Raw genomic sequence first — 10,596 nt, 5'->3', positions numbered from 1 at the left:
CCAATATCTCCCGTTTCTTCTCCAGAGTCAACACCACTCTCTTCCTTTTCTCAGGAGGCGGGGCCATCATCACACACACTAAGAGTAGGGCAGAGAGCAGCAGGAGGCCTTGCAGCAAGTACGGCACCACCACAAAAGCGAGCACGTGGGCAGCCATGACGAAGAGCGTAGGTCTTGTCGCGGTGAGAGACAGGCGGGAAGTGGGGAGGATGCAGCGGCGCTCTATCGGACGTCGGAGGAATGACGAACCAAAACAATGCTCTCACGCGGCGCGCGCGGCAAGTTCAAATTACGGACGGCAAAAAATCGATTTTTTTTCCAATTTTTTTGGATTTTCGGACCATTTTGGGAATGTTTGATCCCAGGACGATAAGGTTCGGTTAGTGGGGATGTTCGGTTATTGGGCGTCCGGATATTAGAGGGATTACTGTACATATATATATATATATATATATATATATATATATATATCTATATACTGTATATATATATATATATTATTCATTCATTCGTTCATTGCCAGACGCCATGTATCTCAAACGGGGTGGCCAACGGCTTAGAGTTAATTGTTTTACAGGGAGGGGCACTAATCCTCCACCAACCCCACTTGACACATAGGGATGCCAACAGCATCTGGTGTTCCCAGGCGGTCACCCATCCAAGTACTAACCAGACCCAACGTTGCTTAACTTCGCTGATCGGACGGGAAGCGGTGTACTCAACGTGGTATGGCCGTTTAATATACAGTACTGTATATATATATATATATATATATATATATATATATATTATATATATATATATATATATATATATATATATATATAATTATATATATTATATATATATATATATATATATATATATATATATATAATTATATATAATTATATATATATATATATATATATATATATATATATAATCGTGAATACTGAACTTGACTCCGTGTGAATCTTGTGGATCACTTGGAGGCGATGTCTTGGCTTGTTTACCTTCCCCAGTCGTCTGTCCTCGGTGAGACCGGGCAAAAAATGACGCGTAAACGATCTTGGTTTTGGGACGGTTCCTCAGACCGGATGATTTATGATGGTGAATGCCAGTATTTACTCAATAGTAAATTTCTGCCCACATAGAGACTGGATGAGTCAAGATACCCACTAGGTGTACTTTACACTCTGAACAAACTATGTATTAAGAATCTAACTTGCACTAAATGTAGCAGAAATTAAATAATATAGGACCACTGAAATGGCGGATTGCCATCACATGCCATCAGTGATATTTTAATTTCAGTTTATGATAAACATAAACAATTCATGATACGTTATATATACGTGTTCTATTTGTATTATCTATATTACGGCATATGACATTACCATGATTCACAATTTCACACAAGTGTAAATATTTAACAAATAAAATTATGCTTTTTAAACAGCGTGGGAATGTGTTTACTGCTACAGTGGAGCCATCTGACAGAATACTAGGTTTTTCAGAAGCACCCCATTCAGTTCATATTCCTCTAGTTTGTCATCTGTATTTTCCTAACTATTTTGAGGGTGGTAAATTATGTTATCTTGCTGAAAGAAACTTACTCAAAATTAGGGCACATGTAACATAAGCATGTAAACATCAGCGAGTACTTCTGAAGTAAAGAGAACGCCTGACTGCTTGGGATGGTAGAGTAGGGTCGTGTAAACACTCCAGTGGCCTTCGTTCTCTTCCCATAGTTGTTCGCTGTTTTTTATAGGATGCCCTAACTCAATGTCACTGACACCGAAACAGTAAAGTGTCGTTCAAGGCCGGCAGCTATGAAGGGGTTTATGGAATACTGTATGAAAAATTCAAAATGTGCACCGCGCTCGCTTGCCATGAGAAAACGAATTAACCCCTCTCTGGTAAACAAATTTTAGCGCACTTCTCAGTTGAGTCCACGTCCCTCCTCTCCTTGCAGCTTCGCTGTACGTGAGGATATTTTCACAGCTCTTCACCTTTTCGTATTGTTTCACCCTGCCTCCCAAGCGCCCTGCATCATCTCCAGCATTGGGGGAGCCCGCTGCAAAGAAGCAGCAGCACCGTATTCTAACTCTGGAAAGGAAATTGGAAATTATAAGACCCCATGAGGAGGGGAAGGGAGTCTCGGACATTGGGTGTGCTTTAGGCCTTGCAGCTTCCACTGCTGGGACTGTGACGAAGAAAATGGAGATATACAAGAAAGAATATGGCCACCTCTTTCTCTACAATTGTATACAGGTATTGCTTACTTCAAAATAGTGGGGGGTTAAGTTTAGTGGGGGGGGGGGGTCCGAAGGGGTCCTGGGACGCATCCCCCATTTATACAGTATGTATATTTCAATGGGGAAAATCGTTCCGATATATGAAATTTCGAATTACGAAAGTTTCTTTTGGTCACTATCCCTTTCGTATATCGAAGACTTACTGTCTCCAACATCTGGAAGCATGGCATTATCATCACTAACCCCAAACCCAACAAAGACCCCACGTTACCTTCCTCACATAGCTCCGTCACACTCCTCTGCACCCAATAGAAGTCACTGAACGACTGGTATTACAACTATAGTCGCGGCGCACGACTCTGAGGTTGTCATTCTCATACACTGGCAACCTACCAATCAAATGTGCATCTGACTTTGTATCATATTATACACGAATCATATTATTAAGCACGAATGTTATATACAAATATTATTATACACGAACATATTATACACGAATCACACGCGTCTCATACACGAAATCAGACGCATTGTTGATGGGTAGGTTGCCAGGGTACGATAATAACAACCTCAGAGTCGTGCACCACTACTATAGTTACACCTCACACCCCCCTAGCCCCATCACAACACGGTTGTAGGCCACTACACTCCATAAACACTCTTCTTACAGACCTTGCACAGAGTTTTAGATGGCATGAATTCACCCAGCCCATCACACAGAACACTCCAAGTCACACTAGACATTAGCAAAGCTTTTGATGCCATCCCAGCCACAACCTCACAAACAAAATATTCAACACAAACATGCACACTAACACAAAAAGATGGCTGACAAGCTATTTAGCAGGCAGATGTGCACATGTAACATTTGCCGGTCAATCTTCGAACATCAGAAACTTCACAAATGGCGTCCTCCAAGGATCTGTTTTGTCCCCTAGTCTCTTTAACCTATACATGCACAACATATCCACGCCCCACACATCACAAATACACACAGCTTCCTACGTGCACAACTTAACACTTACATGTACACACCAAAATGCAAACACAGCTGCACACATCCTCCAACCTTACCTCAACACACTACACGAATGGTTCACCACAAACAGGCTCAAAATAGCCCCAGTCAATTCTACAGTGACCCTTCTCACAAACTGGACAGCAGAACATTGTCACACTCCACACTTCACCATAAACAACACTCCCCAACCACACACACACACACACACACACACACAAATCCTTGGTGTAACATACATCAATGTCATTCAAACAACACATCACAAATATTAAAGATCAGTTAACACCAAGACTTAATGCACTGAGGTCACTTGCCCATACAACATTTGGACACAACAAAGAAACCACCACCACAGTAAACAAACACCAAATACGTTCAGTGATGAATTATGCAAGCCCTGCTTAGGCTTCTAACCTCACTAAAACACACTACAACAACAAGGCACTAAAAATAATCATGGGCTGCACAGCTACTATACCCATAGACCACCTACACCAAGAAATCAAAGTCCCCAAAGTCAAGGATCATCTAGACATGAGAGGCACCCAAATTCTCACTGCAGCCTCCACAAACCCACACCATCCACTACACTACATGGCACAATATCCACACACACCAAGGAACATCAAAACAACAACCAGCACACGATATCATACACAAATACTGCCATCTCTCCCCCCTTGCCCACCTCAGACCAGCTTCCAGAAGCACATCCATTCTCAAATCACTCTCCGCTCCATTCAGTCACTCAGAGACAACACACAGCACCATGCACGGCCTCCTGATATCCACCCTTCTGAATCCTATCTCCCTCGTGAGGACAGGGTCCACCTGGCCAGGCAGAGATGCGGGCATCATCCAGCCCTCTTGAGTTATCAGAAGAGGCTGGATGACTCCGTCGCTGATGCCTGTCCAGAATGTAACACAGCTTCCCATACTATGAAGCACATTATGGAAGACTGCATTGCACACAATCACCTACGCCAACGACACAACATACACTCCTTGAGAGCTCTGTGGGAAAGCCCAGTCTCAGCCGTGGCCTTCCTTAGGGACTCGGGACTGTTCAGCCAGACTGTCTAGGGAACAACTACAACTACTACTACTACTACCCAACTGAACCTATATCAACATCACTATACAATAAACCATTATGCGACAGGTTTTCACTTGACGCAACCCTACTGTATTGCATGACCAAACTGTATTTGTGGCATTTAGTCGAATAACGACAAACGTGCCAAACATCTAAAATTAAGCTTTAGGTCGCAACACACTCGTCTGCCATTTTTCTATCCAGTGGAAACGTCTTCACAGCATGGTCGTCTTTACAACATGGTTGAAAGTCCTATACAACAAAGGGGATTCTTGTCCCAACATGCTGCAGGTTGGTACTCGTGGTCTGTGTGTCTCCCAAGGAAAGGTGTAGCGGAAGAAAGATAAACGTGTCAGCAAGCACTCCTCCAGGCCGCCAATGAGCAGTGGGTCTCATGATGACGTCACACTCACAGCCAATCAGCAGCTGTGTTTTGTGGGCATGTTGGCTCATGGGTGTGGTCTGTTTACACTGTAAGCCACACACACGTGCTTTTGATTTATTACATTATTTTCACCTCAGATTTACAGTGATTTACATTGCAACATGAGTGACTAACATAGTGATAACAAGCAGGAAGTCCCTAAGCATACGTAGAAGTGAAAACACGAAGTGTAAACGTAATCCATCTTTTTGGAAACATGCAGTTGGCAAGCAAAAACAAAATGCTGGGGATGTGTACGTGAGTTATAGCATAAAAAAGGAAAAGCCAACTAGGAAAACTGGTCCTTCTTGGAAGTGTGGCTCAGCTGCTTCAACAACTTGGTCAATGAATGAAGTAAATGATCTAGTTACAGCTTTTTAGGCAATGAGTGATTATACCAGACAGACCAGATACTTTGCCAGTCATGTGAAAAGTGTTGCTATGAAGCAGCCTCATGTAAAGGGCCATAAAACAGGCAAGTCATGTACGATTAGTTATTGTGTTGAGTACCGGTATGCTAATGTGACTTATGATGTTTGTCAATCAGTGTTCATGGTTTAGGTGAGCGTAGAGTTTGTTCTGTACTCGACAAAGTGACTGTAGCTGGATCAGTGGAAACTGACAAGCAAGGCACTGACCCTAATCAAAAACAAGTTAGTGATGAACGGAAGGCAGTAGACCGACAATACACTAGACTACTGTTATCCTCACACCCCCCACAGCACTTAAATACATGCACCACTACTGTACATGGGTTGGTGATTGTCCTTTTCATATTTTTGGTTATTTTCAAATTTTTTTTTTTTTTCTTTTTTCCACAGGGGTAGAATGGTATGGGGTTAATAACTGAACAGCATTATAACATGATTTATCATATATTTTGTATTTTATTCTCATGTGTCTTAAAGTATCTTACCAGCTCTGTTTTTTGAGACATTGTTTACTGAAATCAGGCTACTGTTAATGAGCTACAATGAAACAAATTTTTAACACTGTTTATCTCAAAACACTGATTTGACACGTTCGTCATTACCTTCCCTGGGGGTAGGGGGGTCTCAAGAATACACCTCCAGTATCCCTGCTTGTCGTACGAGGCGACTAAAAGGGTTGGTGGTGGGTTAGTGCCCCACCCCATAAAATGAACTAACTAAACAAGCAAATAAAGTGCCTCGGACCAGGACAGACCATACGTTGACGACTTCAGAACGGACAAAGGACATTCTGAGGGTCGGAACATGGAATGTGAGAGGAGTGAATGATGAAGTGAGAGAGAGAGAGACTGTTCAGGTGCTTGAGGATGCAAAAGTGGATATATGTGGACTGACTGAAACTAATTGGAAAGGTGAAAGGGTGAGAGAATGGGAATATGGTTGAGGTATATGTGCGGGAGGTAATGAGAATGAGAGGGCAAGAGAGGGAGTATGTTTGATGATAAGTAAGAAGTGGAAGGAGAATATAAGAGAGTATGGAACAGTGGGTGCAAGGACTGTATGGGTGAGGATGAAAGTAGGTATACAAGCGTGGGCGATTGTATGTGTGTATGCTCCGACAGAGGACCGAGTGGCAAGAGTGAAAGATGAGTTTTGGGCGAGAGCAGAAGCATGTATGGACAAATTTGAGAGGAGAGAGAGAGAGAGAGTGCTTTTGATTGGAGACATGAATGGCAAAGTTGAGAATGTACAAGTGGATGGAGTGGTTGGTCAGTGGGGTGTGCCAGCTGAAGTAGATGGAAATGGTAGTGCTTTGGTGGACATCTGTGCTGGTAAGGGGTTGGCAATAGCCAACACCTACTTTCGGCATAAGATGATCCACCGGTATTCACGGAGAGTAATGAGAAGGATGGATGGTGAACTTGTTGAACGAAAGGCAATGATAGACTATGTGTGTGTGGATAAGCAAATAAGAAGACAAGTGTGGAGAGGATGGGGGAATGGAATCTCTGACCATCAATTAGTGATGGCCAAGATAAAGCTGCAAAGAAAATGGTTGAGGAGACAAAGGGGAAGACAGGAGGAAGCAGCTCCTGTGAGAAGAGTGGAGATTTTGCAAGATAGTGAGAAAATGGCAGAGTATAAGAGCATAGTGGAAGAATAATTGGGAAGATATGAGCTAGAGCAGATGGAAGTGGTGGAAGAAGTATGTAGGATATTCACGGAAGAGATAGGCGCAGCGTGTGAGGTGGTTTGTGGAGTGAGGAAGAGATGCAAGGGTGTGCAAGGGACAGCATGGTGGAATGATGAGGTGAAACGAGCTATGGAACAAAAGAAGAAGACATATAGTGAATGGTTAGCGAGCAGAGGTAGAGGAGAAGATGAGAGAGAGAAGAGAGAGGTATATGTGAGCAGAAGGGAGGTGAAGAGACTGGTGAAGGAGAGCAAGAAGAAAGTGGATGAACTGTTTGGGAGGAATCTGAGTGTGAAATTGAGGGAGAGTAAGAAATTGTTTTGGAAGGAGGCAAAGAAGTAAGGCAGTGTGAAAGGGGAAATAGTAGGGGAGTGAAAGATAGGAATAATAGATTGTTGGTGGAGAAGAGAGAGAAATCGAGGAGATGGAAGGAGCACTTTGAGGATTTGTTGAATGTAGAAAGTGAGAGCAGTGCGAGTATAAGTGCTTGGGGAATGATTGGGAGAAGAAGAGATGAGAGGAGGGAGGAAGAGATCAGTAAGGTGGAAGTAGTGGAAGCAATGAAGAAGATTAAGTTGGGAAAGGCCTCAGGAATTGATGGAGTTTGTGGTGAAATGCTTAGGTATGGGGGTGAGACTGTTGTGGAGTGGATATGGAAGTTGTGTAGATTGGCTTGGGAAGAGGGAAGGGTTCCAGAGGACTGAAAATCAGGTATAATTGTTCCTTTATACAAAGGAAAAAGGGAGACAGAAGTATGTGGTAACTATAGGGGTATTTGCCTTCTTAGTGTGACTGGTAAAATATATGGTAGAATACTCATTGATAGGGTTAGGCATATGACAGAGGAGCTAGTTGGAGAAGAACAAGGGGGATTTAGGAAGGGAAAAGGGTGTGCAGATCAGATATTTGTTCTAAGATGTTTAGTGGAGAAGTATTTAGAGAAGGGAAAGTGTATGCTGCCTTCATGGACTCAGAGAAAGCTTATGACAGAATGGATAGGCAAGGTATGTAGAAGGTATTAAGAATATATGGAGTGGAGGGGAAACTGTTGAGTGCTGTGAAGAGTATGTACGAAGGAGCTAGGGCTACGGTGCAAGTGGATGGTGAGCTGAGTGAATTCTTTGAACTCAATGTGGGACTGAAACAGGGTTGTGTGATGTCTCCATGGCTGTTTAATATATATATGGATGGGGTTGTAAAGGAGGCACAAGGTAGGGCAGTGAATGTGGGGATGGCTCTAATGAATGAGGGTGAGATTTGGAAGATTCCGGTGTTGCTGTTTGCTGATGATACAGTATTGTTGCGTGAAGATGAATGGGAGTTGCGAGGTTTGGTGAATGAGTTTGGGACAGTGTGGAGGAGAAGGAAGCAGAAAGTTAACGTAAACAAAAGTAAAGTTATGGTGTTTGAGAGGAATGAAGTCACAGAATGTACAGTGACGTTGGATGGTGAGGATATGGAGAACGTGAGTGCATTCAAGTACAGTACCCTCGTGTCCAGCACTGTAATATTGTCATGCATGGGTCACGTGTTGGACCAAAAACGTGTTGGACTAACAATAGAGCTTATGGGGAAAAATGAATTATGTCAGCAACCCTCAGAAAAGTCACCCTAAATACCTACCATATACCTACACATATATTGGTACTAATTATAATAAATGGTACTGTGCTATGAATGATAACTAACCTTTTAGGATAGTGTTGGTGGGCTTGCTGGGAATGGAAGGTGGTATCCAAGGCTGTAGTTAGTCCAACTGGGTCCCCGGAGGATGGCTGCTGGCGTCACTAGCGGGTAATGGCTGTTGCTCCTCCTCAACCTCCCTCATAAATCCTTCGAAATCAAACCTCCCTCATAAATCCTTCGAAATCAAACCTCCCTCATAAATCCTTCGAAATCACACTCAGAATCACTATCTTCGTCCATTAAGCCTCGGCAAAGTGCATGCTTCTCACACTGTTGCCAGAGCCCCGTCTCGTGACTGTGGAAAGTGATCGCTGTCGCTGACTCGGTAGAGAATAAGGAGAAGCAACTTTGTTTATAAACTGGTACGCACGCCGATGAGAAGGGTTTCAAAACGATTGATATTTATTCTAAAATATTAATATGTATTCAGTGTCAGGCTAAATGTTCAATGCTGTAGTACAATACATTCTCTGTCGAGTCGCCTGGGTTTTGGTCACACTGTTTTCCCCATCGTATCTTTGGCAGGAATCCATCCAGATGAATTCCAAATGCCCGTGGTATCATCGGCAATTTTACCACGTTACTGTTCCGATTTACCATCGTATCCTCGGCAAACCTGGTATGAAGTGCCGTGTGATAGCCTTCGGCTGCCAGGATCTTGTCTTAAGTTTTTTATTATGATCACGTTGGCTTCATTCATGTCGTAGGCCTTGGCAATGTCAACTTTCCTCTCCCCTTTCTACTTCCTCTCGATGCTTTCTAGCTTGGTGGCCTGAAGGAGGTGCTGACACTTCTTGGGGTTCTCAGAAGGCTTCCTAGGCATCGTAAGCAGGATAAAATGCAGTAACAAAGGCAGAAAATGCAGCAAGAAAAAAGCACCTTCCAATGCAATTATGCGACTGAGTGGCTCTGTGGCGGGAGAAATGTAAACAAAACATCACGTGACACCAGAAGCGTTTTTAATTGGGCAGAATCACGATCACGTCACGATAGCGGGCGGGGAAGGCTACTTGATCAGAAGTTTTTCATTGGCTATCATCATCATGGGAATGTCCAGTATGGCCGTGTTGGACCGGGGGTGATCGTGCTAGAGTGAACTCTGTGGTTTTGGCCCACTTCTCGGAGCTCTGTGCGTGTTATGCTAACACACTCGTGTTGCAGTAATTAAATCGTATTAAATAATACTAATTGCTCACCGTGCTGGACTCGAATCGTGCTGGACGCGAGGGTACGGTACTGTACTTGGGTAGTGTGATGAGTAAGGATGGAACTTTGGGGGATGAAGTGCATGAAAGGGTACAGCAGGGAAGGAAGGTTGTTGGTTTACTGAAAGCAGTGATGAGAAATAGGGAGGAAGTTATGAAGTCACTGCATGATAGTATTGTGATCCCTACCCTGACGTATGGAAGTGAGACGTGGACCTTGCAAGAGGGGAACAAGTCAAGAGTGAGAGCAGTGGAAATGAGTTACTTGAGAGGAGCATGTGGAGTGACATGGAGGGACAGGTTGACGAATGAAGAAGTGAAGGAGCGTTGTGGGGTGAATGTGGATGTGGTTGAGAAGATTAGGAGAAATACACTGAGGTGGTTTGGACATGTGGAGAGAATGGAGAATGAAAGACTGTCTAAGAGGGTGTATGTAGGTGAGGTGGAGGGAGGGAGAGGGAGGGGTAGACCGAGGATGAGGTGGAAGGATGGAGTTGAGAGGTATATGAGGGAGGGGGAGTGAGCTGGGGGAAGGGTAGTCAAATGGTGGGTGACAGAGCCACTTGGAGGCACCTTGTCTGCGGCCACCCTTTGTGGGATTAGGGCGTCGGGCTATAGACAGATAAATAGAAAAACATGTGATTTAGGCCACAGGACTTTCTGAAAATTGTAGATCCATTTCACAATTTTTGGATGGTTGGCCGTACTTCCATGGAATTCCACATATTACTGTGATGCCGTGGTTACAGTCAAAGACTGTTCTGTTCAAACTATTTATGAGCATTATACAAGCCAAATGT

The 10,596-nt window shown here is 43.5% G+C and overlaps 1 non-coding gene across 1 annotated transcript; it reads right to left on the bottom strand.

Annotated features, from left to right (window-relative positions):
* Positions 1-621: 621 nt before the first annotated feature.
* On the bottom strand, positions 622-740 carry LOC145391991 (5S ribosomal RNA). Its single transcript, XR_013895932.1, has one exon. It is a non-coding gene; the product is annotated as a 5S ribosomal RNA (ribosomal RNA).
* Positions 741-10,596: the final 9,856 nt, after the last annotated feature.

This window comes from Coenobita brevimanus, chromosome 20, assembly GCF_032717465.1.
Source record: "Coenobita brevimanus isolate Jiangsu-jjx chromosome 20, ASM3271746v2, whole genome shotgun sequence".
In the NCBI taxonomy this organism is placed as follows: Eukaryota; Metazoa; Arthropoda; class Malacostraca; order Decapoda; family Coenobitidae; genus Coenobita; species Coenobita brevimanus.
The sequence above is the reverse complement of the archived record's forward strand: the minus strand, read 5'-3'. Positions and strand labels throughout refer to the sequence as shown.